Below are 20343 nucleotides of genomic sequence, written 5' to 3'. Positions count from 1 at the left end.
CCAGGGATAGAATCCACCAGAATATTAATAAAATTCATCTTCTGTGTCTTAGAATGTTTCAGGTGAAAGTCATTGGCAGAGCTTCTTCGGATTTATAGAGCAAAGGCCTTGGCTTCTGGGTGGGCTCTTGTCCAAGACAATAACCAGTCCTCCCTTGGCAAGGAAGCTAGCTAGATTTGAAACTTGGAGATAAGCCTGGGACCCCTTGAGCCCTTCTAAGTTAATCAGAATAGGAATACATGTTGTACCCGGTTCACATTGCCATCAGAAGGCTGAGGCTCGTGGGATGTGTACCAGAGAAAACTTTTAAAGCCAGTCCCAAGTTCACTCACCAAAAGGGTCACACGTGACAGCAGCAAAGCTGGAGAATTGCTCATTTCTTACCAGCTAAGTCAGAGCTTTGGGCTGGGTGGCCTTGCTGTCTTTTGGTCACATCAAATGAAGGCCTGCAAAGCCTGGACTGAGTTTGAATGGAAGAATGGTATTCAAATGGGTCACTGATCTCTGTTCTGTCTGTACAGCTTTCATTTTGTCTGCTTGGACAAATCTTTAAAGCATAGGCTTTCTGAGACTTTCCCCTCTCTAAGTAGTCAGAAGTTGAGCTCGGTTACTTCTACAGCATAAAGGCCTCCAGTAGCCTGATCCATGATAGTAACCCAAGTTTAATGAATGGTTCATACATACAGTCCTAGTATGTGACAGTCTGAGGCAGAGGGATCACCATGAGTTCCAAGTCAGCCAGGACTGCAGACTGAGAACCTGTCTCAAGAAGGAATGTAAGAGCAAGACAATGAGGAGGAATGCTATGAGATGTTCTCTGAACATCTGCTATGACATGGTTGTTGCCTGTATGAACTCAATGGCTGTGGGTAGCTGCAGCTGGAATGGGGAGGAAGTTCCAGAGGTCCTGCCCCTAGCTGAGGAGGTTTTGGTGTTGCTGGCAGCTGCAAGAGGGAGGGTTGCTTTCCCTTAGGAGTGTGGCAACTGGTACCAAGTTTGAACTAGGTTTCTGGGTTCCCCTGTTCCCCTGTGGATGACCCTATACCCATGAGCATAAAAAAAGCTCTATCTGAACCCAGTGAGCTAATAAATAAATAAGGACATGAAGTTGGGACAGGGATATAACAGGAGCTCCAGAAGTGAGTTGGGGGGGGGGATGAGGGTTAGGCTTGATAAGGTACATTGTACACATATCTGTAATTTCCAAAGAATAAGAATTAGAAAGATAAGTTAAATGATAGCAAAGGGGGGAGCTATTACTGGACTACCATGTTAAATTGGATCATTTACAATAAACAGAGCAAAAGGGTCCCATAGCTATTCTTGTGGAAATTTCCATTGTAGTTTGGAGCCCTCTTCCAGGTACTGGAGCATCACTCACACAGAAGGAGAGGGTGTGGTTTTCCTATTCCGGAAAGCCGAAATAGGAAATACTATCTGAGATAAATCCTGGGTCTTCATGTTTTTTCTAGTTAAAAGCTTGGCTGGGGTCCCAAGGAAACATGTTGATTGCCTGTAACGTAGCAGGCATGTTAGATATTTGATATACAGTGGTCTGTTTATTGGCCTGTTTATTTCTGTAACCACCCAGCAAGATAAATAGCCATTATTTCCATTTTAGAGATGAATTGAAGCACTCAGCACTTTGCCTAGGGTCACACAGCAAGACAGTGTGCCAGGGTTCCTGTTTAGCTGTAATCTGGTTACTTTCCACTAGTGCACAATAACAGATGGCAATGTAAGCCCAGTGGCTATGCTGGATTTCATTGAATCTGAGGACTCCAATCTCAAACTGTAGCTGCCAATGTAGATGGAAACAAAAAGTAGATGCATAGCTGAGTCCATCTCACTGAGAAGCACAGGTTGTCAGCAAGTCTCTGAAACAATTAAAATCAAAAGCATTGGAGAGACTGGTTTTGCAAATAATAGATTCATTCACATGTCCACCAATTAGCATTGTCAGTGGCAAAAGGCAGACAAGTCCTAAATTGAATTTAACTTTTGTTTCTTTTGGGTTAAAATATAGAGCCTTTATCTAGGGTTTTAGGTAACATTGCTATTTAGTTGTTCTAAGTTCCTCATCTTTTGGGCAGATGAGGGCATATGTGTGCATTCAGTGTCCTTTCCCGAGTCATGGCAACTCCCTGTTATCACTATCTAGTGATTTGTTACAAACCACTCTGACACTAAGGTGAGTTCAGTGGGGACAGCTCACCTCTGCTCTACTGTGATCCTTTGGGTTGAATGAGCAGCCAATGGCAGGTATGGTGTGAAGTTAACCCACTGTGTGTGTGTGTGTGTGTGTGTGTGTGTGTGTGTGAGAGAGAGAGAGAGAGAGAGAGAGAGAGAGAGAGAGAGAGAGAGAGAGAGAGAGAAGGGGGAAGAGAGAGAGCAGCCTGGGCTGGGACCAGAGTAGCTGGGCTTCCTTGTGATCTCTGGAGGAACAGCTTCAGGGTAACCCAGCTCCTTCCTACACCAGCCTAGCACACAGCCCTGGAGGAAGAGAGCCAGGCAGGGGCATTGCCATCTTTTGTAACCAAATTATCCAGCATCGCTCCTCTGTGCTCTGTTCCCTGAGGCTATCACAAAGCCCACTCAGGTACAAGAGAGTGGAAGTGGGTTCCGCACCTTTATAGAGCAGCTCAGAGTGTCCGGAAAAGCCTTACCATAGCTATTTTTGGAAATTACAGACTGCCACAGGGAGAAAGCAGGCTGTGGGCTATATGCAGGAGACCAGATGCCACCCTGGGCCTTTCTCTCCCACTCAAGGGAGCATATTGGCATGTAAATGGATCTTATTTATTCCACTATAATTTACGCTTTTCAGAAAAGTGAGTCGTCTGCAAATTTTTGGCAATCTGTTTACTGTTGTAACCAAGTGACTTGTGAAGCACCCCCAGATTACGAGGTGAAGAACTGAGGCCTATGTCGAACTTTTACCTCCTTTGTGAGCTGTTTCCCGGTTAACATTTTTATGGACTGCAGTCAGGTTTCCTATTAGCTACCTGGTGTGTGTATGGAGGGGGGTGGGGATGGATAACTGATGGTTACATAAACAGCTTAGCACAGGAACCTTTCCATTTAAAACTAAAACATGATGACGGTTGCTCAACCTGAATGCTGCATGCTCCCAAGAGCTGGCTTCCATCTTTCATTGCACCTGCGACCTCCTCCTCAGGAAATGCAATGATCATTCAAGCCAGGTTTCTGAACGTTTACAAAACCAGTGTCTTCTTCAGGCTATACGTGGAAAACCCGAGAACCCTGTCTTGGGACATAGCATTTGTTCTAGGCCTTTACTAAAATGAAAGCATGACATCCATACAAAATAGTATTTTAATTCATGAGCAATATTTAATGAGCTAACAACAGGGGTAAAGATACATGTCCTGGAAGTTCAGAAGCAAAGCATCACTTCCTGTAATGCTCCCCCATAGAAGTCAGACCCACCCCAACTTTTGCATAAATGTACCTCCTTTTTTCCTTTTACAATGTTCCGTCTCTTTGATAAGATCCTCATTTAAGAGAGAATGACAGAGATATCATACCTTTCAATTCAACTTAAGCTTTACAGAGTTGTAGATCAATGGCAGAATGTATAAGGTCTGAGATTCAATCCCTGACATCGGGAACAGAAACAGACAATTAGGAAACCCCAAACCTGAGTAAACAGATAGCAGCCACAACCCCAAAATATTTCACATAAAAATCAGAATTTTTAAAAATGTATTGCTAGGTTCTTTATATTTTTGCCGCTATTGATGATGGTGTCTTTGGCATGCCTTCCTAAGAGAGTCATAATGAACATCAACACACAGTTGATTCCTATATTATGTATATATTGCTTTGAAGACAGTTAAATTGGCTTAATTTACTAATTACAAATTGAGCATCCCTAGTCAAAAGCCTAAAGTGGTCCAACATCGAAATTATTAAACATTGCTTAATACCACAAATGAAAAATTCCACATATGACCTTATGGCCCAGGTCATAGTTGAAATGTGAGTGCAGTAAACATCTTGCATGAGGGTTGAGCTGTCAAAGTGAAGTGCTGTGCTAGAAGCTTTTTGTTAATATAACCAATACCCAAGATAATCTGTTCAGAAAGAGGAAGGTTGACTAGGGCTCACAGGTTTGGAGGTTGAGTCCATGATCAATGAATGCTGTCACTTTGGAGCTATGATAGCACAATGCATATACATCATGGCACAAGCATGTGCTGGAGGAAACCCATTCACCTCTTATCCAAGGGCAAATAGAGGCAGAGAGAAAGACACAAGGATCCAAAAATCTTCAAGGGCACACACTGATCGCACAAGCCTCCCACCTCTTCAAGGTTCCATCAACCCCAGTAATTCCATGGGATGAGGACCAAGCCCAGGATATATAGGTGTTAATGGATATTCCTGATCCAAAGTAAGGTTGTGTGAAACATAAATGAATTATGTACTTAGATCTGGGCCCCTACCCTCCATCTCATTATACACATGCGAATGTTTGAAAAATTTAGGGGGCAAAAGGGAAAGAAATCTAAAATACATCTGGTTCCAAATATTTTGGTTAAACTGGGAAACTATTTATTTTTATGTTCTGTGGGGCTTCTACAAAAGCATACATATAAATAATGTTTTATAGTCCCCACGATCATTTTTATATATTCTCTATCTTTGTGTTCTGGCCAGGACTTGCAGGGTGTTGAACACATGTAAGTGATAGCCAACATGATAGTCTTACATCTGATATTAAAGGAAATTTTAAAATATATTTTAACAATCAAGCACAGGATGTTTATTGTACACTTTATGATTATTTTTATGGTCTCTTTATCAGATCAAGAAATTATTTTATTTTAGTTTGTTAGTTTTATAAGCAGCAAAAGAAAAGGCTATGGATGTCATTCACTGGTAGAGCCCTTGCCTGGAATGCACAAGGCCCATCACCATCAAGAATAAAACAAACTTGTGAATGAACGCTGACTTTGACCAAATGCTTTTCTAGAACTAATGATTTGATCATTAGTTTTTCCAATTTGTTTTTGTGGTGAAATCTGTTAATCAGTTTTGTAATTATTTAACTTTCTTTCCTGTGGTAACCCTGATATGGTCAAACAATTTGGATTACTAGTGATGTACTTAAGATTATCTCAGCTGTGTAAGATTCACCTATAACACACTTTTCTCATCTTGTTTCTGTCTTAGTTTGGAATCAAGGTGATATCAAGCATTGGGGGGTAGGTACCCTTTCTTTTTCTTGCCCCTATAATATTGGAAGAGTAAGGTGGGATTTTTGTTACATGAATACTACATAATTTGATCTTAAAATAAATCAATGAACCTAATGATTTATTTTTTGGTAGTTTGTATGTGGGGGGGGCAGTAATAGGTCAGACAAGGTCTTGCTTTTGTATCTCAGGTTAGCTTTGAACTTGGGATCTTCCTGATTTGACCTCCCACATTCTGGTACTGTAGGCATGAACCACCCCAGTGGGCTTGCTTTCATCTCCCTCTTTATTAATGATGCCATTAATTGTCTTTTTTCTTAGTTTACACACACACACACACACACACACACACACACACACACACACACACACACTGTGTTTTGAATAAGAAATGTCTCCCATAGAGTCAGGTATTTGAACACTTGGTCACCAGTTGGTGGCACTGTTTTTGGAGAGGTTTTAGAACCTTTAGGAGGTGCAGCCTTGTTGGAAGAAGTATGTCACTGGGGCAGGTTTTGAGGGTTTGTAGCCTCACCCCATTTTCTAGTTCATGCCATGCTTCCTGTATGCTGCTGAGCTGTGATCTCCCGGCTTTCTGCTCTGCCAGCCTGCCACCAGGCCTCCTCACCATTATGGGCATCTGGCCCTTTCCACCTGTCAGTTCAAACAAATAAAATCCTTCCTAATTACCTTTGATCATGGTATTTAATCATAGCAACAGAAATGCAACTGATAACCCCATTATTTGGCTTCATTGGCTATTCCTATTAAATGTTTGCCTCTGTTCTCTTTCTTTTTGTTTTATTTTTTAGTTTCCTCTCCACCTTATTAGGCTGAATGCTTACCTTATTAATTTTGAACTCTTCTGATATAGACATGTAAAGTTATAAGCTTCCTTCTAAGTATCAGTTTCACTCTGTTCCTTACATTCTTCTATGATTATTTTTATGCAAATCTATTTTATATGAAAGTACAATTTTCAGTTTTGTTTCTTCTTTGGTTGTGAGTTGTTTCAGAATGGCAATGTCTAGTTTTCTTTTAAAACAACTATTTGTCTTAATTGACAAAACTGTATGGGGTACAACCGATGCTTTCAAATATGCATACATAAATTGAGCTAATTAATATATATCTTACCTCACACACCTATTCATGGTGGGAATACTTTGGATCTAATCTTAGTGATACTCAAGAATACACATGGCTATTAACTCTAGAAATCGTGCTTTGTAATAATCTCTTGAACATGATCACCCATCTAACTGGTACTCTGTATCCTTTGATCAGCATCTTCCTAATACTCTTTACCCTGGCCCCTGGTGAATTCCAGTGTATTCACCACACTGATATGCTAAGAGAGCACTGTTCCCAGAGAGGGAAGTTTTGCACAGACACACCCCTCTACCCTTCCTTACATCACTACATGATCCTAATACTCAAAACTCCAATAATCACCAGTTCATTTCCTGCTTTTGTATGTTCCAAGTTCGATTTTACAATTTCACATGTGTGGTCATGTGATATTTGTTTCCCTGCCTGGCTTATTTCATTTTATGTTTGCCAGTTTCATCCATGTTATCACAAATGACAGGATTACCTTCTGTTTAAAGGCACCATAGATTCCATTATGTACATACCATGTTTTCTTTCCCCATTCTAGTTATCTTCAAAGAATATGTTCTGTTGTACCATAAAGGGTTGCAATCGATGTGTATACCAACCTTCTGAATTCCTTGAAGCCATCTTTATAGCTTGTCAACCTTCAGAGTTGTTTTATAGCTCACTAATTACTACTTGCAATATTTCTTATATGTCTTATGTACTTAAAAGTACAGTATTGGGCAGGAGTGATGTCTCAGTGGTTAACAGCGTTTACTGCTCAAGCAGAGAACCAGAGTGTAGATCCTAGTATCCAAATCAGGTGGCTCACAAAGGCTGGTAACACTGGCTCCAGAGGATCCAGCATCCCTTTCTATCCTCTGTGAGCCTGCACATGCATTCACAGACACACGCATAAACAAAGATCTTTAAAAGGAAGAGAAAATGCAGTATAGTACTAAGCTGTGTAAGTCTTCCTTCCTTACTGGTTTCCTACCTGCTGAAGCTGATATCGAAAGATTTGTACTGGAATTTCTCCCCCTGCTGATGAATTTGTCTGTATGTGGTATGATAAATAAATATCTGGTCGCACCTCCTGCTCTTGATACAGAGTTCCTAAAATGCTTTAAATTTTCTGGGTTAGGGAGTGTCAGGAACATCTTCTTTTCTTTTCTTGGCCTTTGACATTGGCCACTGACACAGATCTCCTAAAACCAACCCATTTCCTGAGTGATGCTGATGACTAGTGTGTCTGCCAGACAGCCCCTGAATTCTTTGGAATCTCTTTTGTGATAAGAGTGTATTTTTACCAAATGAGGCAGCCTTCAGTGTGTTTCTGGATAGTTTCAAGATCAGAGCTATTCAGCAGGAAGGCTAAACTGTGATGGAAGTTGGGAAATTTCTGCTCTGCCTCTGATACCCTGGAAAATAGAGGTGCTGGAGACTGAGTTAATAAACACTTAAGCCTTTGGGATGTTTACATTAAAATAATCCCTAAAGATGGGGTTTAGGGAGTTTCCATCTTAGAGAATGCATGGAAATATTTGGTATATACACAGTGGGCATGGGACGTCTACACAAACACACCCCCTTCTCCTTCCCTACATATCTCTTCCATTGGATGCTTCCTTGTTGTAGCCTTGTAATGAACTAGCAGATGTTAGGTAATGTGCCTTCCTGAGCTCTGTGGGCATTTCTAGGAAGGTATCCGACTGGAGGAGAACATGGTGCGAACCCTTGGTTTTTAGCTGGTTCCAGGGAAAACTGGGAATTGTGGTTCACACCTGTAGTGAAAACAGCTGGGTGATACTGGGTCCTTAGACCTATAGAACCAGATGCTAACTCCAAGCACTGTCAGGATTGATGAGAACTGTAAGACACTCAGTTGGTGTTCACAGAGAATGAGATGGTTGTGTAAAATGGAAAACCACCCACACTTTAGTTCTTAAAAGTACTATGGAAGCGAGGGCTAAGGTGGTGTGTTTTTCCCCTTTACCTTGTCACTTTTTGACATGTATATTTGGATGGAATCTTAGTGGGTACCTATCGACTCATAATTAGACTTTTCCCATGTTTTAGGTGTTATCTTGCAACTTTTGCTGCATTTTTGTTCATTCTAAGTTATTTAATCCTTTTTGGTATTTTCTCCTATTTACATTTACTAAAATTAATATATTTTTATATATTCTATCACTATTATTGTGGGAAAAACTTTTATATAGCCAAGGCTGACCCTGCCTCACCATGTAGCTGAGCCTGGCCTTGAACTTCCAATTGTCCCATTTCTACTTCTCAAGTGCTGAAATTTCAGGCTTGTATCACCATTCACCATGCTTACCTTCACTTATTTCCTTTATTTTTCAGTACTGGGGACTAAATCTAGGTCCCTGGATATGTTAAGAAAGCACACTACCACTGAGTTATAATCCCAACTCTCTTTGCCATCATTAAAGTCCTTAAATAATTCTCTATAATAAAGAGCCTCTACTACAATATAATATAGGATATATTGTATATAAATATTGTATGTTATATTGCCTTCTGTTCTTGCTGTCTTTTTAACTGGCAATTTTTCTCTTCTTATTCCAATTTTCCAGCTACTTAGTAGGTTACTTGCTTTGTGCCTACCCTTAAGAAGCTGCCTTTTCTATTTTAACACATCATTTCTCAAATGACCTGGTTCCAGTGTATGGGGAAGAGTGCCAGTGTGCCATGAGGCTGAGGGAAGACAGGCAGACATCCCAGGCTCAGACAGAGCTCAGCTTATTTGGGGACTTACTAACAGAAGTGTGTTCCTGTGTGGCAGCAGAACCATCTGGGTCCCTGCAGTTTGGATCACCAGAAGGAGTGTATATATTACTTAGGACCATCCTGGGTGGAATCTATCTGATGAGTCTTAAACCGTATCAGAGTCTGGCCCATCCTGGTACTAGGGTCTGGCGTACAGCCCCACATACCATTCTAATGGTTTCATCTGCTTAGAATTTGTGGGGAAACTATGCAGGAAAATCTAACCAGGAATGTTCTGGGGCAACCATGTTGATGATGCCTTAGTAATGTGAAACTGAAGCTCCCCCTGGTGCCCCCCTTTAAAATGTCTCTGTTTAATGGGCTTGTTACCTTTAGTGCTCCATAATGCAAACGCTTCCATCCCTCAAGTGTCCTTACTTTTCCTTCACAAATTATACATCTTTGAATAATGTCTGCTTGCTTCCACCTATCTGTCTGCTACTGTCTTCTCATTGTCATTTTCCATCTGGGACCATTTCCCTTTTTGGGTAAAGTATGTATATTAGATTTCCTTAAGTGGATTTTTTTCTCACAGTAAACCTTACGGTACTTATCAAAGATACAATATGCTCCTGTAAAATACACAGTTACAGTGTAACTCAAGTACGGAATTAGAGGTTAGGATGAAGCAATGAGAGCAGAGAGAGAAGCTTCTCATCAGGAGGCAACTCTAACAGGAGAGAGAGAGAGAGAGAGAGAGAGAGAGAGAGAGAGAGAGAGAGAGAGAGAGAGCGCCTGAAATGATGAGAGGCTATGAATGCATTCACACAACACTCATAAATCCTCGTGGGCTGGCTGGGGTTTAGGGCTGAGTTGATGCCAGATGGAGCTAGAGATGTAAGCTAGCTAGTGGGGTGGGAAGAACCTTAAATACTAAACTCAAGCAGAGAGAGAATGGGGGCAGCTTTCAGGTGGGAGGGGTTAGAAGATTAGATACATTCTTTAGGGGTGAAATGTCTGACAACATGGAAGGCATGGGGCAGTAGTTATTGGAATTGACCAAGGCAAAGCAAGTATAATGAAGAGAAAATCTAAAATCTGCAATGATATTTAAAAAGTAAGGCAGAGGATTGAAGGGTATGGCCCTGGGTGATGGGGATGTCCTTCTGTATGCTGTGAATATATGTTTCTCTTTTGGTTGATGAATAAAGCTGTTTCAGCCAATGGAAGGCAGGATTTAGCCAGGCAGGAATTTCAAACAGGGATAAAGAAAAGGTAGTCGGTGAAGTCAAATGAACACCATGTAGCTGCTGAGAGAGCAAGAAGTTCAGGCATCACCAGTAAGACAAGACCATGTGGGAATACACAGATTAATAGAAATGGGTTAATAGGTAAGAGAAAGCTAGCCAATAAGAAGCCCTAGCCATCGGCCAAATAGTTTATAATTAATATAAGCCTTTGTGTGTTTATTTGGGACTAAACCGCTGTGGGACCAGGTGGGACAGAAACCTCCATCTATACCTAGAGACTCTGTTTATTGGACCATGAGCGCAGGATGGGGTGTGTGTTTGTGTTTTGGGAGAGAAGGCCATCTCTGGTGGAAGAGAATAAATCTAGTTGGTAACAGAAGTTTTGCCCTGTGCTCAGGACAAATGGGGGGCTAAGTTTACAAGAAGCAGAACTGCCCCTATTGGGGATAACCACTGAGAACTCAATGACAGTTTCTCATGGCCATGGCTTCTAATTTCTGAATTAGAAGGGAGATCACCACATCAGGGTGCAGAGTATGGAATTTCAGCAGTAAATGAATGTAGTTGATGAATAGTTAGCTTTCAGTTGAAGTCTAGGGCAGTAATCCATGAGCAGGTGGCTTTCAGTTGAAGTCCAGGAAGGAATCAATGAACAGCTAGCTTTCAGTTGAAGTATAGGACAGTAATCAATGAGCAGGTGGCTTTCAGTTGCAGTCTAGGGCAGTGATCAATGAACAGGTACCTTTAGTTGAAGTCTAGAGCAAGGATTTGAAATTGAGTGCCACCTTCACTGCTGTTTTAAAATCATTGCTGTTGAGTGTGGTTGCTCTTAGCAGTAAGAGGTGGACCACTTATTGGTCTATTTTTTGCCTTAACAGTGATGTGACAGTATGCCCCCGGGGGGTTGAAGAAAGTCTGGTGCCACAGGAAAGGGATAGGAAAGTCAGAGGTGCAGAGCAGAAGAAGGAAGATGGGAGAGGGAAAAAACGCCTTCGTTTAATTAAAAATGTATTTCCAGGGCTTATGCTTCCTCTCTGCTGTTTTTAGCTAGCAAGATCACTTCCCCTTAGACACCACATCCTGGCCTGTGAGCCCAGGGGAGGGCTTTCTGTTAGATGTGTGGGTCATCAGTGTGATTCAGTGACTGACAGCTCAGTCACTTGTAATCATTGCAGTAGGCTCTGCTGAGAGGAAGAGGACAGTCTCTTGACTGTCCATGACTTGGCCATGTCTTCAAATATACTAGTCTATCAACCTGAGCAAAAATTCCCCTACCTCCTGGTGCCAGGAGGACCCCTCTAGCTAGTAGAGGATATCATCACAGTTGGGCTTCCCTTAACAGAGGAAAGGGAGATAACAGGGTGTGGGGAGCCAACTCTTGTTCCATCCAGTGTTTTATTTGTCTATCTGTCCCCTGTCCAGCAGCATCACGATCTAATTCAAGCCCCAGTCTCTTCCGTTGTCATGGTGGCTGACCCATGGTACCCCACTGTGCGTGGCTCTGATCTGCTACTATTAAATATCAGATCGAAGGAGTGACTCAGGAGGGAAAGTGTCAGGCAGAAATGAATCACATCCTGGCTGAAAGGTAGGCTTGGGGTTGTTAAATTGCAGACTGAGGCCTGAAGGGTTTTTTTTGCTATAGTTATAACACAAGGATGATATGAGATCCAGCTCTGCATTTGCCGAGGAACCATGTCCATTTCTGTCAGCACAGGCCTCCAGGTGGCATCAGTAAGGCAGAGTGCAAGGCATGGAGTGGGTGAGCACATTGGAGCAGCTTGGGATGTTCTCTCTGTTTGGTTACATTAGTCTATTGTGTCAGATTCTCAGAGAGGCTTGGGAAAGCACCACGGGCTCCAAGCAGTTAATTGTTGGCCCCAGTTCAAATCCAGGTATAATTAGTGGTAAAATTTGTAGCATGCTGCCTCAGGCATGTTTCAGTGTCTCCTCTCGTTTCAGAGAACAGATGTGGCTTCCGTGATGAATAGTCTGGCCCCAGGTGCTCTCCCTTGGTGCAGATACCTTGCCTCTGCACCTGGCCCCTAGATGTGGTCTTCAGTAACACCTGAAGAAGAGACTTGCTCCAGGACTCCAGCCAGCCCTGTCATAGTCTTCATTTTAAACTGCTTTTTAAATGCCAACTCGGGCATTTATCAGTGATGTTTTAAAATCACTTCCAGTTCTGGATGGGGTGGTGTGATGGCTCAGTGGGTGAAATGCTTGTTGTGGAAGCATGTGGACCCGAGTTCATATCTTCAGCACTCATGTAAACAGGCAATCACAGTGGTGTGTGCCCATGATCCCAGCACTGGTTGGTGGAGATAGGAGGATTCCTGGGGCTTGCTGACCAGCTGTTCTTATCAAGTCAGTGAACTTCAGGTTCAATGAGAGATGCTGTCTCAAAAAATAGGATGGAAAAGCTGGGCATTGATGGCACATGCTTTTAATCCCAGCACTCGGAAGGCAGAGAGGCAGAGGCAAGCAGATTGCTGAGTCTGAGTTTGAACCCAGCCTGGTCTATAAAGTGAGTTCCAAGACCGCCAAGGCTACACGGAGAATCCCTGTCCCAAAACGAACAAACAAACAAAAAGATGGATAACAATTGAGGAAGATACCTGGACATCAACCTCTGGCCTTCATACACACATGTGCACACATGTATGCATATGTGTGCACATGGTACACATACACATACACACAACTAAATTTCTGGTTGTCCTTATCCTACGAACAGAGATTACACAACCAATATGTCTGCTGTAGAAATATGGGCATTTGTTGTTTTTTTTTTCTATTGATTTAATATTAACTAATCACTGAGGATGATCCAACTACCAAGCCACCAAGAAACAAAGACATGTGTAAAGGTGCCTAGGTGACAGGTTTCCTTGGTGCCTGAATTGCTTTCCATGTTCTATAAAGCTTGGAGAAGACAAAGCATTTGAACATGGAGTGTTCCATTGATTTCAAGAGAAAATGTTCAATAGCTCTCTTGAACAAACAGAATTTACAATAAGAAGATGGGTAGCCCTTTATTATGGCAAGAAATGTTAATACTTAGCAGTGCAGGGCATTAATTGGCACTGGAGCTTATACCACTTAGGTTTGTTGAGTGCTATTCGTAGGTGTCACTTTAGTCTGAATCTTTTGAAATAAGACATTTGAATATGATTTTCCCCTTATCTTACAGATTGATATATTTAATCCACACTCCTGAGTTCCTACAGCTCCGGTGCATTCATCTGGAGATGTCTGAAAGGAAAAAAAACAAAAAAAACAACAAAAAAAATGGTGTGTGTTTGTATAGTTCATCTTTAACAGCATCATTGAATTTTATCCTTGTAACAGCTCAAAAGCAAAACCACTTAGGAAGCAGAAGACTTTTCATTAATCTCCTCCATTCCTTTCCTTTTATTATTGCTTTGTGGCATGAAAGATGCTGCAGTCCTGTTTACAGGTAAGAAAACAGAAACAGAGAGACGAAGCCAGTTGCCCAGGGTGGTGGAAGCAGCATTTGCTGTGTAACTCCTGAAGCCTCTGGGAAGCCCCCAAATCTGTTGTAGCAAATGAGGAAAGGGGGGAGACCAGGCTGCACCCTGCACTGGGGTGCATGCCCTGCCCTCATTGCACCCCCTACCAATTGGTGCCACTCTTTGCATCTCTGATGTTCCAATTTAGGAACCCTCTGTATGGAAGAGGAAGGCTCTGGGCCTGGCAACTTCCTCGAACCCTTCAGAGTGGCCTATCACAAAAGTGGGGAGAGGGGGCACCAGGGAGCTAGATCAGAGACTAAATAAAGCACTTATTATACAATCATGAGGATCAGAATTCAGATCCCCAGAATCCACATCAAAGTTGGGTGGGTGTGGTTGCCTTGCTTGTATTCCTCATGTGTAGGAGGAAAGCCCAAAGAGAGGAGCTGAACCCCTGAGTGCTAGGTTCAGAGACTGCTTATATGAAGTAGAGAGGGATTGTGGAAAATACATGATGTTAAAACTTCAGCCTCCACATGCAGACCCACAGGAACTTACACATATGTATACAGACATGCACCCCACATTTGAACATGCTTACACATATAAATGTACACTATACATACAATGTACACTATACACACATACACAAGCAGAAGACTCCAAAAGAATATAAATATAAATAAAATTATTTCCTACACTTTTTTTGTTTCTCTCTATTTCCTAGGGTTTTTCTTGTAGACCAAAAACAGGGGCATAACTCAGAACAGGCATGTCCTTTGAGATATGTATGTTACCCAATTATACACATTCTACAAAAGAAGAGTCTGTTTTTCATACCAGTTGATTCCAAAGAATTATGAGAGAGAAAACTGCACTGTTATTGAAATATACTTTCTAAAAGAGTACATTTAGCTTTATATATTTTCATTTGTTTTTAAAAGTATTCCTGAGCTATGCCTTACTCTGGAGGTGGGTTAGGCCCATGGTAAGGGGTCTATAGGCACGCAGGGTACCATTTTCCCCAAAATGCTTTAAACTCTTGAACAGAATCCTCAGGGACTGTGTCTTAGAGAGATGTGGGCCATAGTTCATATGATTGATTTCATTGTAGATAAAATCAGGTCTGGAATTTTCCATGCTTTCTTAGAAGCCCTTTCAAGGGCTTTGAAAGTTAAAGTTAGAAGAGCCATGACTGCGTCATGTTTGAGTTTCTGTCCAACATTCTCCCAGGTTCTAAGATCAACCTCTTAGGCAGTGATTAAATTGTACGGTGGATACATGTTGCCCGAAAAGTTCATGGCTTTCATTGGTCTTTTCAGGAAACGTTGTAAGCAATAATTAAAGCATGTAATAGCTGTTTGTCTTGAGACAGGAGGAAATACACAAGATGACTCAGGAGCCAAAGAGTCTGGTTTTGCTGTGTTGGTTTTGTTTCCAGGCACATTATTTTTCCTTAAGATACTTCCATGAAGATACTGCTTGCATGACATCATTATGTTTTAATTTGATGATGCTAACACTGGAGAAACTTTGAGGTTTCTATTACAGGTCTTCCGTGCATCCAAAATATAAAACATGGCCTTGGCAGATCCTAGCACAGGTTTTCTCAAATGACATTCCTGATGAAAAGCATCACAAGGGTATCTCAGCTTTCAAATTTATTGGAAACATGTTATGTCATATGCTTATATGGCAGGGGAAGAAAGCAGCCAAGTCAATCAAATCAAACTCTGCCCTCTCTCTAGTTGCTGCTACAGAGAGGAATTTCTACCAGGAGTATGGCTTCTGGCTTTTATTGAAAACTCAGAATCTTGCAGGTCTTCAAAGAAACTGTTCACATTTGTTTATTCCCACATGCTTTGCCTAAACCATAACTGACAAGTAAAAGCTGAAAGTACTTAATGTATACAATGTGATGTTTAGATACAAGATGAATTGTAAATTAAGGTAATTAATGCATCTGTCACCTTATCTGCTTGCCGTGGTGTATGTACTTATATTTAGAAAACCTCAGGTCTACCCCAGTAAGTTTTAAGTCTACAATATATTGCTACTAGTGATGACTGATCTTCATTGTCAACCTGGTTGGATGTGGAACTACCTAGGAGACATACCTCTGGGTATGGCTGTGAAGGCATTTCCAGAAGTTTAAAACTGAAGAGGGAAGATCCATCCTCAATGGGGGTGACTCTAGGCTGAAAGTGGGTGAAGGGATGTGAGCTGGGGACCAACATTCATCTCACTCCCCTTTCTGACTGTAGACACAGTGTAACCAACCACCTCATGCTCCCACCCCGGTGACTTCTCTGTCAAGATGGACTGTGTCCTCTCAAGACCGAGAGCCAGAATTAACCCTTCCCTTACATACTGTTAGATATTTTGTGACAGCAGTTGAGTAAAGTAGCTGATACATTAACAGTAGTTGCCACACTGCACATTTGAGCACCAGGATGTATTCATCTTCTAATGGAACTTTTTCACCCAAGTTCTCCATTTTTCCCGCTGCAGCTCCTGGGAGCCACTGTTACTGTTTCTAAGTTCACCTTCCTTAAAGTCCACAGAGTATGCAGTGTTTATCAAACAGTAGAACAGTAGTTACCTTTCTGTGTTTGCCTTATTTCAGCTGCTGTAACATCCTCCAGATTCTCTCAGGTTGCCACAAAGGCAGGGTCCTCTGCATTGTCAAGACTGGATAATACCCTATTACGAGTACATGGCACATTCTCTTTTATCCACCTGTCTGTTGATGGACACAGGCTGTTTCCATGTCTTGACTGTTGTGAATAGGGCTGCAGTGCAACTCTTTGCTGAGTGCAGCTCTCTCTTTGACGTCCTGATTGATTTCCGTTGGGTAAATACCCACTAATGGGATCTAGGATCATATTCCAATTCTATTTTTAGTTTGTGAGACATTCCATACTGTCTCCCGTAATAGCTCCACCAATTTGCTTTCCCACCGATAGCATACAGCCTTACCTTCCCCCATAATAGCCCACCTAGTGTAAGGAGATGCCTCAGTATGGATTTGATTAGCATTTCTCTAACAACTAATGATGTTAAGCACCTTGCCCAGAGCTGTCATCTGGGGAAGGTGCCAAACATCTTCCCAGGAAAGGGACTTTTTAAAAGTTCTTTGCCATTTTTGTGCTGTTTTTAAAACTGCCTCATGGAACCCAGGCTAGACTTGAATTCACTATGGAGGCCAGGCTAGATTGAACTCCTAATCCTCCTGCCTCTGGCTCCTAAGTGCTGGTATTACAGGGATGAGCCCTTGCCCTGGCTCTTTGAGAATTTTTAATGTTTTCTTTTTTGCCATTGATTTCTATGTGCTTTTGGTGTCATAATCTTAAGACCATAGTTTCTTTTTATAACCTCTGTTACCTAAAAAGTGAGACGAGCTAGAGCATAAGGTCTTTAAAGTACTTTTACAATAAAGAACATAAGGAGTCCAACTTTAAAACATTGTTTATTGTTGTGTGTGAGGTGTGTGTGTGTGTGTGTGTGTGTGTAGGAGGGAATATTCACACCACAGTGGGACTATTGAGATCAGAGGACATCTGGGTATCAGTTCTCTTCTTCAGCTGTGAGTTCTGAGGACTGAACTCGGGTCATTGGGCATGCATGGTAAGCCCATTTACCCACTGAGTCATCTCTCTGACTCCTAGCTTCTAAAACACATACTATTTTATGATGAAAAATGGAGGAGCTATTCAGTGCTGTCGGGTACTGAGTGGTCTCTGAGGTAGGGTGGAGTGAGTGTTTATGTGAGGGGAGAAGTAGTCTCGTGGTACGTCAGCTCTCTGGCAGAAACTAGATGGCTGTGGGACTAGAACATGCCTACAAATACCCTCTTCCTCCCAAGAACCTTTTGATGGCTTCCCCTCTCTTGGCTTCTTTATGATTTGTCCCCGGTTTACTTCCCTTGATAACATTTTGCCAACCTATCTATACTGGGAGTGAGCTGCTTTTCTTTCATTCCCAACCATGTCATCTGTCTCCACCTCCAATCAGCCTGGGCATCCACCACTCTTCTCAGAATGCTTCTACATGCCTTTAGTCCTGTTCCATCACTATCCCCTCCAGGAAGTCTTCCCTTAGCCTCTCTAGGTCTAAAGGAGGAAGTGTTCCTCCTTTAAGGAGGTGCAAAGATGCTCCTTTGGCATCTACCCTGATAGTTCCCTCATTAGCATTAGTATACCATATTGTTTTTGACTGTTACTCTCTATGCCTATGGGGTGTGTGTGTGTGTGTGTGTGTGTGTGTGTGTGTGTGTGTGTGTGTGTGTGTGTCTGTACTTATGTTTAGAGGTCAGGAGAAAGTTTTGTCTTGCTGTATCTCTGGCCCGTAATCTAGTTCATGGCAACAAGGTGCTCAATAAATGCTTGTCGGATAAATGACAAACAGATTAAATATACAAATGAACGAGCATGTGAGCAGTATTGATCTGAACCAGATGCTCACTTTCCACATCCCATTCCAGATAGTTTTCATGTGGGAAAACCACCATGGAACTCAAACTGCCATACAGTCCATGTCTGCTGTGCAGCATAAATCAGCTTTGTAGAGTCATTGTGTGCCATATGTAACAAGAAAGTCTTTGCACATCAAGAAGACAGTCTAATAGAAACTTGGGAGGAGAGGAAGTAATGGACATTCATCTAGGAGTTTAATGCTAGTGGGTAAAGTGCTAGTTGGGCAGGTGTGACAACCTGAGTCTGGATCCCAGAACCTATGTAAAAACCCAGGAGTGGAGATGCATGCCTACAGCCCCAGCAATGAGGAAGCAGAGACAGGTAGATCCCAGAGGCTCACTGACCAGTCAGGGTAGCCAAAATGTTGAAATTTAGATTCAGTGAGACACCCTCTTCTCACGAAGATACCCAGAGTTGACTTCTGGCCTCTATATGTACACACACACACACACACATACACACACACACACACACACACACACACACACACACACACACCTTATTACCTTATTTAATGAAGCACTGGGGAATATATCTTCCTTCTGATTGTGTTTGGATATCAATAGAACCATTACTAAATATTTTTAACCACAGGTTGTCAAATGTGTGATACCATGTCACTTGAAGTAATTGAGGTTTCTTTGTTTAAACATTCCATGGCATCTCAGTATCCTACTTTACCTCATATTTCACTGGTCTCTGTCAGAGGCGGAGTAGGAAAAGGAGATGATAAATGGGTGTTGAGAATTGAATGCCATAGTAAATGCCAACCAGAGGGACCTGTCATATGCCTCCATGTGGTCTGCACACGCTGACTGATGGTTGGTGCATTGATTTGGTGGCTCAGAGATTAAAGCAGAGGCTAACTTCTTAACTCCATGGCTTGGTGAGTGCTTCCAAGATGCCAGTGGCACAGTCCAGCCCACCAGGGTGTCTGGCTACTTGTTAGATGCAAGGGGCAGGAGAAGGTCTTCAGCTCTTCGCCACAGAGCCTTTGAAGACCAGCATTAGTTGCTAAGAAACAGAAGTGGCTTATTTTTGTGCAAACAATGGGTCTGCTGGGAATTGACATTACTGCTTCAGCCAGGTTGTCTCTCCAGAAAGAGGTGGTGGTGGTTTCTGTTTCTCATTATAATGGTGACATTGTAGTCTATCTCTTTCGGTCAAGAGTTATCTACAATGAGCCTCTGTTAAGGCTGACAGAAGGGAATGGCCAACCTGCCTTCCCTCGGATAGTGATTGTGGGAAGTTAAAGGGAATAAAACAAGGAAATCCATCTTTACCGTTGCCTTAAAAAATTAGTGTCATCTGTTTGGGTGTAAACTTTGTTTCCTGGTCCTGTCATAGCCCCCTTGCTTACCAGAGTCATGATTTTCTTTGACAAATAAGGATATTCACCAATTTGCTTTGGAAGAATAAGAATTTAACTCCCAGAGACTGGAAGACATGGAAAACATTCTGGAATGTCTAGACTTTATTAGTTGGAAAATGCTTTTAAGCTGCTTTTTAAAAATACCCTTACCTAAGCCTGCCAGACAAGAACCAATTCAGTTTTTTTTTTTTTTTCATGTTAAAATACATTGGAACACAGCATTTCCACGAGCTCTGAAAATTCATTCAGTGTAGCAATTTAGGGTGACTTAATTAAAAACAACTAACAGTGTCATTAAGCTGGTGAGAAAATAGATTTAATTTCAGACTGGAGGCCTACCTCTAGGCTGCAGAGAGCTTTGATTCAGCATTTAGGCTTGGTTCCTTTTGTGCTCAGGCCAGAATTGGGCAGTGTAAGTAAATTTAACTAGGCAGATTTTTTTTTTCAGAAGAAATGAAAATTGATCCCAAGAAAACCAACCTTGATTTGAGCAGAACTGAGTAGATAAATATGTCAAAAACTGGTCCAGACAAGATGTTCCCACTGGCCAGAAAATAGCACGAGACAATAATCAAGAGGCCCAGATGTATGATTCTGAGATAAGATGGAATGACCCCTGTAATCCCGAGAGTATGTAGCTGGGCATTAAGTACTGTTAAATACCATTAAGAATGTTAATGGGACTGAAGAGATGGCTCAGTGCTTAGGAGTGCTGGCTGT

The 20343-nt window shown here is 41.9% G+C and overlaps 1 protein-coding gene across 5 annotated transcripts in view; it reads left to right on the top strand.

Moving 5' to 3' along the window:
- Tmem108 (transmembrane protein 108) overlaps positions 1-20343 on the top strand; it is a 276755-nt gene that overhangs the window by 79726 nt on the left and 176686 nt on the right. The window contains exon 3 of one of the 5 annotated variants that reach the window (XM_035443900.1): positions 11946-12062. The exons of the other annotated variants lie outside the window; for them this stretch is intronic. The gene's annotated coding sequence lies outside the window, so the exon portion shown is untranslated. The remainder of the gene's footprint in view (positions 1-11945; positions 12063-20343) is intronic. 5 annotated transcript variants of the gene reach the window in all.

The sequence above is a fragment of the Cricetulus griseus genome, chromosome 4 (assembly GCF_003668045.3).
Source record: "Cricetulus griseus strain 17A/GY chromosome 4, alternate assembly CriGri-PICRH-1.0, whole genome shotgun sequence".
Taxonomy (NCBI): domain Eukaryota; kingdom Metazoa; phylum Chordata; class Mammalia; order Rodentia; family Cricetidae; genus Cricetulus; species Cricetulus griseus.
The sequence above is the reverse complement of the archived record's forward strand: the minus strand, read 5'-3'. Positions and strand labels throughout refer to the sequence as shown.